This window comes from Scyliorhinus torazame, chromosome 18, assembly GCF_047496885.1.
Source record: "Scyliorhinus torazame isolate Kashiwa2021f chromosome 18, sScyTor2.1, whole genome shotgun sequence".
NCBI classification, from domain to species: Eukaryota; Metazoa; Chordata; class Chondrichthyes; order Carcharhiniformes; family Scyliorhinidae; genus Scyliorhinus; species Scyliorhinus torazame.
In genome coordinates, this window is record NC_092724.1 from 41,264,840 (window position 1) to 41,277,513 (window position 12,674).

The window sequence follows — 12,674 nt, forward strand, 5'->3', positions numbered from 1 at the left end:
AGTTTTTCCAAATTATTGAAGGAAGAAGAGCAGTGATAGGGCAAGGATGCTGAGGGAGGAGTTCCAGATGAAAGTAGCTTAAGAAATGGCCACTGCCAGTAAGTGGAAAGTAGGAATTGAAAAGTAGGACAGTATTGGGGAAGTGGAGGATGTATGTGGCATTTCACTGCAGGAAGAGAAGGTAGGATCCAGTAAGTGCAATTAAACTTCCTCCACTCCACCACAACCTCAGAAGGTTGGTCCTTTTTGCACCTATATACCGCCAACTATATGACCTAGCAATTGTCCAAATAATATCCAATTTATAGAGGCTAGTTTAGCACAGGACTAAATAACTGGCTTTTAAAGCAGACCAAGGCAGGCCAGCAGCGTGGGTTCAATTCCCATACCAGCCTTCCCAAACAGGCGCTGGAATGTGGCGACTAGGGGCTTTTCACAGTAATTTCATTGAAGCCTACTTGTGACAATAAGCGATTTTCATTCGGGGCTGGTTTAGCTCAGTGGGTTAGACAGCTGGTCTGTGATGCAGATCAAGGCCAGCAGCGCGGGTTCAATTCCCGTACCGGCTAAGAATTCTGAATTCTCCCTCTGTGTACCTGAACAGGCGCTGGAATGTGCCGACTAGGGGCTTTTCACAGTAACTTCATTGCAGTGTTAATGTAAGCCTACATTATTTATTTAGGGCAGCACGGTAGCACAAGTGGATAGCACTGTGGCTTCACAGCGCCAGGGTCCCAGGTTCGATTCCCCGCTGGGTCACTGTCTGTGCGGAGTCTGCACGTTCTCCCCGTGTCTGCGTGGGTTTCCTCCGGGTGCTCCGGTTTCCTCCCACAGTCCAAAGACGTGCAGGTTAGGTGGATTGGCCATGCTAAAAATTGCCCGTAGTGTCCATAAGGGTTGGGAGGGGTTATTGGGTTGCGGGGATAGGGTGGAAGTGAGGGATTAATGTGGGTCGGTGCAGACTCGATGGGCCGAATGGCCTCCTTCTGCACTGTATGTTCTATGTAATCTATGTAATACATTGCCATGGAAAGAAATGCCAGATGTTGCATATTGCAGGAGTGAATCCATTATGTAAGTCCCTCACATAAGATAAATCAGCATTCAATGAGTTCATTTGATTTAAGAATTGAAGGCTGAGTGCAGAAAGTCAGCCTGTCAAGCCCTCAAACTCGCTTACTCCAGCCCTGGCCCTTCCTATGCCTGATTATTTGGACTTTCCACATCACCTGCTAAACCCCAACTTTACAAATATTAATAATAATCACTTATTGTCACAAGTAGGCTTCAATGATCGCCACATTCCGGCACCTGTTCGGGGAGGCCGGTACGGGAATTGAACCCGTGCTGCTGGCATTGTTCTGCATTACACGCCAGCTGTTTAGCCCACTGTCCAAACCAGCCCCTATTACATTCCTTCCTCGACCCCCTCTGAAACAAAATTCAAGCAATGCTGTAATATGTTTCTAATCTTAAATTCCCCCTTCTCTGCTGAGGTGCCAAATGACTCTAAATTAACTGATTCCTGGAGGAAATACAAACTGAATAAGCAACTAAATACTTCACATAAGTAACCGCACAGCATCATTGAGACTGCAAAGTGTACATCTGCATAATTTTCTATTCCTTTCATCTCATGTTTATGTCAGCTCCCTTAAATAATAATAATCTTTATTATTGTCACAAGTAGGCTGACATTAACACTGCAATGAAGTTACTGTGAAAATCCCCTAGTCGCCACACTCCAGCGTCTGTTTGGGTACACTGAGGGAGAATTCAGAATTCACCTAACAAGCACGTCTTTCGGGACTTGTGGGAGGAAACCGGAGCACCCAGAGGAAACACCCACGCAGACACAGGGAGAACGTGCAGACTACGCACAGACAATGACCCAACCTGGGAATCGATCCCGGGACCCTGGCTCTGTGAAGCAACAGTGCTAACCACACCCCTATGTAGTGTAAGATGTCAATTCAGATTCAAAGAATTAAAATGCATTAACTGGTTGGTTAATAAGAGTCACAAAATTAACAGGTTAACCACTGCAAATTAATAGTGCACTTTGTGCCCTTACCACTTTTTTAAAGAGTAGTCCAATTTCCCTTATGTCCTTCCCTCGAACAGACCGCTCATGATGACTCTCTCAATGGGAAGATGTTATAAACAAAAAACAAAGAAAAATTACAGCACAGGAACAGACCCTTCGGCCCTCCAAGCCTGCGCCGATGTATCAAGAGAATCCAGTCCTGCTGGTTCAGCATCACGTGATGTGCAGTGACATCAGCAGAGTGTTTGCGTGGGCTTTAGGCAGTTCTCCACTTTGAATGAATCAGCAACACCTCTTAATAAACCTCTCATCGTGTTTTACATGCACCCAGACAACAAACAAAGCAACAAAGAAATATACCACAAGAGAAAACTGGCAATGAGGATTGAGGCAGAAAAATCGCTGGAAGTTGAAATTCATCGACTAAACAGTGGGATGGCATCGGGAACAATGGAAGATTCTCAGGACCAAACTCCCTCACACACACATGTCGAGCAAAGCACTGCCGCCGATGCTGAAGGTTTAAAAAAAAAATTTGACTACAACTGTGAGTAAGAAGACTGACAGCCGGGGGAAACTTGCTTGTGCTGAAGTGAGTGGGGTCTGGGCTGCAGAGAGCACATATGTGATGAAGCTAAATGGGCTGCAGGGAACAGGATTTAGATGTCTGCTGACCCTGCACAGGCCACGATCGAGGGGGGTGTGGAAGATGAACTACAATCAGGCAAAACAGAAATAATTTAGTTACGTGTAATAAAGGAAGGGAGGAAGTTGTTTAAAGTGTAAACCCTCGAGCCAGGATCCGAAATGGCGTGAAAAAACGGATGCATTTGACGAAGGCAGAGAGACTTGAAAGTCATACGAGGAAAGATTCCAATTATTTCTCATACAAATCAGACACCGGAGGACCTAAAGGGCGCAACATTTCTCAGCGGAATATGGTGTAAAACATTCATGTGGCTACAAAATCTGGTTCACGCAACAAAACCAGGAGATATGCATTTCTCTCCTAGACTGTTATTGATTACAGAAAGGTTTTGGTTCCACAGCCATAGTCAGGAAAAAGGTGAAAGCATTTCACAGTTCACATGACTTGAAGAAGGTTAGCAAAATACTGCAAACTTGGTGAAACACTTCATGATACTCTTTGTGATAGGCTGGCTTGTGGACTCTGCAGTTAAGGTATTTAGAGGAAGCTGCTTACAGTAAGTGATTTAACTCTTAAAAAAAACTCTGCTATGGAAGTTTTCACATCTCTGGAGCTCACAACAAGAGAAGCTTCATAGACAGAGGCTGGAGTGAAGATCCACGACATGGATACCACCAGGAACAAGGCTGCAAGGGTGTAACCATATCACCATTGTACAGAAGTTGGACATTGAGTGAGTTGGATATTCAGTGAGGGAATGCTGAAATAAAACATACATGCAAGAACTGTGGCAAGAAAGGCCACATTGACAAAGCATGTTGGGATCAGAAAACCTCTCCTACACCAAGACTGAAAGAAGAAAAACTCAGCTAAACAGACTAGTCACGTCTATCAATTATTGGACGAAGCTCAAGATCACTCAAAAAACAAGGTAAATGAACTACTGCAGGCCTGAAGCTAGGTATTTTGTCAATGCGGAGTGATCAACAATGTTTTTGGGCATATCCAAAACTCGACAGTAATGATATTAAAATGGAAGTGGATATGGGAACAGCAGTTAATATCTGAAACGATTTATCATCAAGCTGAAGCCACCTGCCTTTACAACCGTCAAATGTGATCCTAAGTGTGGCACAGTGGCAAGCACTTCTGCCTCACGGCGCTAAGGACCCGGGTTCGATCCCGGCCCCTGGTCAGTGTCCATGTGGAGTTTGTACATTCCCCCTGTGTCTGTGTGGGTTTCCTCCGGGTGCTCCAGTTTCCTCCCACAGTTCAAAGATGTCGGTTAGGTAGATTGGCCATGCTAAATTGCCCTTAGTGTCCAAAAAGGTTAGGTGGGGTTACTGGGTTGCAGGGACTAGGTGGTGGGGTTAAAAGGATGCATTATGGTGAAAGTAGAAGCAAATGGACCGATTGTAAAGTTGTCTCTTCTTGTTGTCCATGGAAATTTCCTTGCTCTATTTAGCAGAACATGGTTGGCAAAGTTTAGGCTTAACTGGGAAGCAGTAAATCAACTAATGGATTCAAAGGGAAACTTCTGAGAAGGTGTTCGAAGATTGGCTAGGCTCTATGACTGGAGTTGAGGTACACCTAAAAATCAAGCCAGACAGCAGAGCCAAATGGCTCAAAGCTAGAACCATACCAATCTGGCCAAAAGTTGAAGAAGAACTAGAAAGACTAGTATGAATAGGAGTTATTGAACCTGTTGATACAGGTTCCTGCATTGAAACACGGTGGCTCAGTGAGAATTTGTGGAGATTTTAAAACAACTATTAACCCAGTATTGTTATTATCCTTTGCCGCGATTGAAGATTTGTTTGCAGGACTTTTTGGACAGCAGAAGTTCAGTAAAAATGATCTCACGGGCATCTGCAGATGAATGTGGCTGGCGAAACGCAGCCGCTACTCACTATCGTGACGCACAAAGGTCTGTTTAGTTACAGCAGACTTCCTTACGGAATAACATCTCCTTTTTTTCAAAGATCCATGGATCAAATTCTAAGTGATCTGAATGGAGTGCAATGTTATTGAGATTACATACTCATCACTGGTTTGGGTGAACAGGAACACTTGGAGAATTTGCGAGCTCCCCTGAAGCATTTACAGAGCCACAATCCTTAAAAAGAAGTGTGACTTTTTCAAGTCATCTACAAATTTCTTAGGTCGTATCATTGACAAAGATGCCTTACACAATGAGCCAAAGAAAATGTCAGCTATCTTAGAAGCAAAATGTGACACAATTAAGGTCGTTTTTAGGATTGATCAATTATGGTAAATTTGTGCCGAATATGGTAAAACGATTAAAGCCCTTACACACTTTGCTATGTACCAAACAGGCATGGCACTGGTCAGAAGATTGTGAAAACAAAGTTAAAAGAAGCTTTACAGAATTCAGCGCTGATGGTTCATTATTATAATCCCAAGTTGAAGTTGTAATTAGTTTGTGATGCCTCATTCCAGGGGGTCAGTGCTGTTGCCTCGCATATTATACCTTCAGGAGAGGAACGGCCAATAGCATTTGCTTCACAAACTCTTACTAGCGTAGAAATGGTTTACACTCAGCAAGAAAAAGAGACTTTGAGCATCATTTTCAGTGTAAGAAGGTTCAACCATTACCTTTATGGATGTCATTTCTCGCTTAAAAAAAAAAAAATTTAGAATACCCAATTCATATTTTTTCCAGTTAAGGAGCAATTTAGCGTGTTCAATTCACCTACCCTGCACATCTTTTTGAGTTGTGGGGGTGAAACCCACGCAAGCACGGGGAGAATGTGCAAACTCCACACGGACAGTGACCCAGAGCTGAGATCGAACTAGGGCCCTCTGCGCCGTGAGGTCGCAGTGGTAACCACTGCGCCACCATGCTGCCCCCGTCATTTCCCTCCCCTTTTTCCCCCTTTTTTTAAAATTTAGAGTCCCCAATTATTTTTTTTCCAATTAAGGGGCAATGTAGCGTGGCCAATCCACCGTGGGGGTGAAACCCACGCAGACACGGGGAGAATGTGCAAACTCCACAAGCACAGTGACCCAGGGCCGGGATTCGAACCCGGGTCCTCAGCGCCGTAGTCCCAGAACTAACCACTGCACCACCGTGCTGCCCGTCATTTCCCACTTTTGATGGATCATCGACCCTTGATGACAATCTTTGGGCCGTATAAACGTACACCTTTGGCAGCTAGTCGATTACAAAGACGGTCATTGATATTGACGACACACACTTAAGACATCCAATATAACAAGTTAAAACTGCATGCAGAAGCTAATGCTTTGTCATGATCACCGTTACAAGTCAAGCATGAATCAGAAGGACTTCCGGTTGCGGCTATGCCTAGGTAGGACGCACGTTCGGCAGCTCCCGCCGGGAACTGACTTTTGGGCTCTTCAGAGAGGCCCCAACGGCAATTGTTCAACGGCTTCCAGTGTGGGAAGGTGACAGCAAGGTCCCCCCGACATTATATGGATTGGACCAGGAGTGGAGCAGTTAAAAAAGTGATCCTGGTGCAGCGAAAGGTGCGAGGGAGGAAAAGCAAGATGGCGGTGGGTGGAGACCAAGCAGCGTGGGCGCAGGAGCAGCAGGAGTTTCTTAAACGCTGCTTTGAGGAGCTGAGGACAGAAATGCTGGCGCCATTGAAGGCGGCGATTGAGAAGCTTGTGGAGACCCAGAAGGCCCAAGGGGTGGCGATCCGGGAGGTGCGGCAAAAAACCTCGGAGAACGAGGACGAGATCTTGGGCCTGGCGGTGAAGGTGGAGGCACACGAGGCGCTGCATAAGAGGTGGGCTGAAAAATTCGAGGACCTGGAGAATAGGTCGAGGAGGAAGAATCTTTGGATTCTGGGTCTCCCTGAAGGAGTGGAGGGGCCCGATGCTGGGGCATATATGAGCATGATGCTCAATTCGCTGATGGGTGCGGGAGCTTTCCCGAGGCCCCTGGAGCTGGATGGGGCTTATCGGGTCCTGGCAAGGAGACCCAAAGTCAACGAGCCGCCAAGGGCTGGTGAGGTTCCACCGCTTTATGGACAGAGAGTGTGTCCTCAGATGGGCCAAAAAAGAGCGGAGCAGCAGGTGGGAGAACACGGAGGTCTGAATTTATCAGGACTAGAGTGAGGAGGTGGCTAAGAAGAGGGCTGCTTTCAACCGAGCTAAGGCAGTGCTCCATCGGAGGGGGGTGAAGTTCGGGATGTTGCAGCCAGCGCGATTGTGGGTCACGTTCCAAGATCGGCACCACTATTTTGAAACGCCTAATGAGGCATGGAACTTTATACAGACTGAAAAGTTGGACTCAAATTGAGGGTTTGGCGTGGGGGGATGTTCACTGCGTTTGGGGAATGTTCTTTTCGTTTGAGTGCTGGGTGGGGATGGGTGAATGGATTTGATGTGGGGGCTGTGGGAGAGTGTGGGTGTCGGTGTTGGAGGGGCAGGGCCCCACGGAGGAAGGGGGGGGGTGGAGGCCCGGGGATGGGGAGTTGGGGTAAGGCCGCAAAAAAGAGCTGCGCTAGAGGGGGCGGGGCCGGCTCAGGAAAGCGCGGGCTTTTTCCCGCATTAGGGAAGGATGGGGGCGGGGCTGGGGGGCAAGGGTAGTGCTGATTGCCAAAGGGTGGGGGGATTCTCACACTGGGGGGTCGATGGAATGGAGGGAATATCGCTGAATTCTACAGGAAATACGTGGACCTGCTGGGCCCGTTGCTAGTGAAGACTTTTAATAAGGCGAGGGAGGAGGGGCCTTGCCCCCGACAATGTCCAGGGCGCTGATTTCTTTGATCTTGAAGCGGGACAAGGATCCATTGCATTGGGACTGGACAGTGCAGAATGGAGTTCAATTATGTGGAATCTGTGTGACTATTCCTCCATGCTTGCGTGGTAGAGACCTTGACCAACTGCATGAGGGACATCCTGGTGTGGTGAAGAATAAGGAATTGACACGCAGTTATTTTTGATGGCCAGGATTAGATGCTCAAATTGAAGAGAAAGTTGGGCAGTGTTAACCCTGTGCAAAACGATGGACTACTCCACCATTACAATCATTACATCTCTGGGAATGGCCGACACAACAATGGTGGAGAACACACATTGATTATGCTGGTCTACTGGAGGGTCACATGTTCTTAGTGATTGTGGATGCGCACTCAAAATGGACAGAAGTCGCAGTAATGAAGTCAACAACGACTGAGCAGACATTGAAAAACCAGATGAAATATTCGCAAGATTTGGAACACTGGAAAAGATTGTTCCGTGACAATGGTACTCAGTTTACTTCAAAGGGAAATAGTATACACCATATCAAGTCAGCTCCATTTCATCCAGCAATGAATGGATTAGCCAAAAGTTTTGTGCAATCAGTAAACCATTCTATCAAAGTGTTGAGCGAACAAATTCCTAATGTCTTATTGGAACGCTGTACATACTACCACGCAGGTAGATTACACTGGCAATGCTGTTGTTCAAAGGGGAACTACGAGCACAATTTGATTTGTTAACGCGACCTGATATTTCAGAGATTGTCAAACAACAACAACAAGCACAAATTGCGAGGAAGGAGCAAAGGTCTTAAAAAGTGAGTATTCAACCAGGGAGAGAGAGTGCTAGCCAGGAGCTACACCACCAACTAGAAATGGGTCCAACTATGAGCAAAGGCAGGTCCATTACCATACATCGTACAGACAAACAATGAAAGAGTTTGGTGACATCATCCTGATCAGCGACTTGCTTCACGAAGATGAGTTCGCAGAAACATCTCAAGAGGTTCCTTTGGAACAGAGACCAGACAGAGTGGTGAGTTCAGATTCTGTTTCTGAGGACTTTTAAACATCTATAAGTGACAATCACTGGAGTAACTAGCCAGGAAATACCATCTACAGAAAGGAATGAGGACACTTCCAAGGTCTCACGTAGTCAAGTTCCAGAACACCAATTTTTATCAAAAAGAAATAGACATCCACCAGAGAGACTGTCTTATTGAATTATATATATGTATAGAAACAATGAATAAGTGGATCTGTTGTATAATGTTAATCGTGTTGTTAATTAAGTAAAGGGGAGTGGTGTTATGTATCAAAGAATACATTCCTGCTGGTTAAGCATCACATGATGTATAGTGACATCAGCAGCATGGGCTCCATCTTTTATTGTATGAGCAACACCTCTTAATAAACTTCTCATCATGTTTTCCAAGAATCCAGAGTGTGGGCACCTCCACCTTTTCTCTTTGCAGCAACAAAGAAATATAAAAGAAGGAATAGCTAAAGGCACAACCAGTCAATTACCCATTCTCTGGACCTGCTTATGGATAGTGAGGCAACTAATTCTTCATCTGTGGGATCACCACACAGGTGAATAGTGATCTGCTCATTCATCAAATACCCTGTGCCCTTTGCCATTGTCTGGTGTTTGGCTTCTATAGCAGCCAAGTTTCAAGTAAAAGTAGCTGTTTAAATTATTTGAATATTGGAGCACTTTTCCCAGGTCAAAATGCAGGAGTACAACAACAGATGACAAGTTTACAACTGTCTAACTTGTAGCCTGTAGTGAAGAAACCTGACCTCATAACAGGAAATAACAAAAAGATGATGTCCGGTTGTAGTTCTGTTACAACACATCATTTCAATTGCTTAATTTTTTCTCAACTTTATTTTTTATTAAATTGATTACAAGGCAAGAAGCCTCTTATTTCCCTTTTTTAAAATAAATTTCACTCCATTAAAACCAAATAAGGGGACTTCAGGTGCGCCATGTAAGAACAAGATTCACGAAAAGTGGTTCCCGGGATCTATTTAACCCGTTTTTTCCGGGGTGGGGGGGGGGAGGAGTTGGTATCCAAGCCAAGTTAGTTGTGTCGGTGGACTCTTTCCCAATGATGGTATCTCAAAATCGTCGACGAAGAAGCCCAACACTAAGAAAGCTCAGGAGGGTAGGCCATTGAAGGAAGGTGAAGGAGGGAAGATGGCCACCGTGCCCATTACACTAGACACTTTGGGGGCAGCACCGTGGCACAGTGAGTAGCACTGCTGCCTCACGGCACCGAGGTCCCAGGTTCGATCCTGGCTCTGGGTCACTGTCTGTGTGGAATTTGCACATTCTCCCCGTGTTTGCGTGGGTTTCGCCCCCACAACCCAAAAGATTTGCAGGCTAGGTAGATTGACCATGCTAAATTGCCCCTTAATTGGAAAAAATGAATTGGACACTCTAAATTTATTTTAAAAAACACTAGACACTTTGGCTGTGGTAATGGTGCAGGAGCTTGAAACATTGGTAGTGGCAGGGCATGGCGATGAAGGAATCTTTTAAAGCCATCATCGAGAGGCTTTGGGCCCGATGCATGAAGTTGGTGAGAACCTCGAATGTGATGCAAGCACAAGATGAGACATTGAAGGGGGTGGGGAGGCTTTGTCGCAGCAGAAGGACCAGTTTACCTCACTAGAAGTGGAATTGATGCTGGTGGCAGAGAGTAATAAAGGCCTGAGGTTCATGGTGAAAGATCTTGAGAATAAGTCACGGCAGTTAAATCTCAGGTTGGTGGGGCTGCCGGAGGGAGTGGATGGATTGAAGCCGACCCAGTATTTTGCCGAAATTCTTTCCCGATTGGTGGGAGGGAAGGAAGTGTTTGCCGCTCCGGAGTTGGATAGAGTGCGTCGGGCGCGCCAGCAAAAGCCAAGGACGAACGAGACACCGCAGTGATAATCCACGTTCACAGATTTCAAAGGGAGGAGAAGGTCTTGGAGTGGCTGAAAAAGATTTGGAATATCGACTGGGACAGGAACATGATGCGGGTATACCAAGACATTGGGACTGAGCTGGTGAAGAGGCATGCAGCCTGCGACAGGGCTGAAGGCAGTGTTTTATAATAAGGGCGTGCGATTTGGTGTGGCGCGTCCGGCACGACTTCCGGTCACAATGGACTCGAATGATCACTTCTTTGACGCACTGGAGCAGTCAGAGGCCTTCACCAGAGAGAAGACGTTGGGAATGCTGTGACGAGGACTACATGGACACTGTGCATGAAAGGGGGTGTTTGTAAAGTGTACCTATGCTGCTGTGTGTTCTGTTGTGTCACTCTTGCTCATTTGGGGTGGGGGGCTGTAATAAAAAGGGGATTGTTACATTTCATTTGGAGGGGCGAGAGGATTGTTGAACTTGCGGGGGTTTGGGCATGGTAGTGGGAGAAGGGACGTGTCGGCTGTTGTTTGAGGGGATATTGGAGGGGTATCCTGGATAGGGGTCGGCTAGTGAGAGAGAGGGGTGGCTCGCAAACGGGAGTGAAGTAGGAAGAGGCTGTGGCCTGATAGGCCACTTTGGGTTGGGTGCAATAATCTAGCTGTTTATTTGTGTGGTAGAGGGGAGGGAGAAGATGTGACACCAGGCAGTCTGTGGACCGGGAAGAGAGGGGATGGAACAATGGGGGGGGGAACAATGGGGGGGGGGGGGGCTACCAATGACCAAGGGCTTTTCTTTGTCTCACCCTAGGGTTGGGGCCATCTCTTGTGGGCCTGGGACCTGAGAATTGTGGTAGGAATATTGCATTACAATGCAAATGGCTGACTCAAGGTTTGAGGGGGAGGGGGGCGGGGCGGTGAGAGACCCCTGACAAGGTTGAGCACCTGGAATGTTGCCTGCGAAAAGAGCAAGGTTTTTTTTTTCCCATTTAAAGGGTTTGAGGGCTGATGTGGTGCCCCTGCAAGAAACTCACCTGCGAGTGCAGGACCAGGTCAGGTTGCGAATAGCCTGGCTGAGGCAGGTCTTTCACTCCGGTTTGACAGCAGGGCACAAGGGGTGGTGATTCTGGTTAGCAGGAGGGTTCATTTTGAGACAGGAACGGTGGAAGCTGATCGGGGGATGGTTATGCGATTGTTAGAGTGAAGGGCTGTGGTGCTGGTGAATGTGTATGCCCCAAATTGGGCCAATGTTACGTTTATGAGACAGTTGTTGGCTGCTATTCCGGAATTAGGTACGCGGCAACTGATTTTAGGGGGGGGGGGATTTTAATTGCATTTTGGATCCGAAGTTGGACTGCTCCAGGCCTAGATCGCTGGTTCTTTCGGGGATGGCAAATGATCCAGCAGCATTCATGGAGGAGATTGCAGGGGGGGGGGGGGGGGGGGTGGAGGTGGAGGCAGATTTGTTGTGGTTTAGGCACCTGGTGGGGGGGAGGGGTTTTCGTTTTTTCCGCCGGTACACAAAGCGTATTACAGGATCAACTTTTTTGTTTTGGGTTGGACCCTGCTCCCTAGGGTAAAGAGCACAGAGTATTCGGCAGTGGTCATCTCCCCCATGTGTCCTATTTGGTGGACCTGAAATTGGAGGCGGGGCGGGTGCAACGTACGTGTTGGAGGCGGGACGTGGGACTTTTATCGATCTTGCGTTTTGCGAGAAGATTTCTAGGGACATAAAGGACTATGTGGAATGGAACGAGAACGGGATGGTCTCGCTATCTAAGGTGTGGGAGGCATTAAAAGTGTTGACTAGGGGGAAGATCATCTCGTACGAGCCACACATGGTCAGGGAGACCAGGAGAGAATGTCACGGGGTGGTGTACGAGATTTTGGGCGTAGATAGGGAGTGTTGACCCGACACCAGAGTTTTGGGCATGCAAGAAGAAACTGCAAATGCAGTCTGACCTACTCTCCACAGGTCGAGCGGTGAGCCAGCTGAGGTGCTTAAAGGGAAAGGTACATGAGTACGAGGAGAAGGCTAGCTGCCTGCTTTTTCATCAGTTAAGGTGACAGGAAAAGTGTGCAGATGTGGGAGCCAGGGGGTGGGTTGATTTCTGCCCCAGAAACCAACCCATCTTTTATTTTTATTTGTATTTTATTTTATTTTATAAATTTAGAGTACCCAATTAATTTTTTCTAAATAAGGGGCAATTTAGTGTGGTCAATCCACCTACCTTGCACATCTTTGGGTTGTGGGAGCGAAACCCACACAAACACGGGGAGAATGTGCAAACTCCACACGGACAGTGACCCAGAGCCGGGATCGAACCTGGGA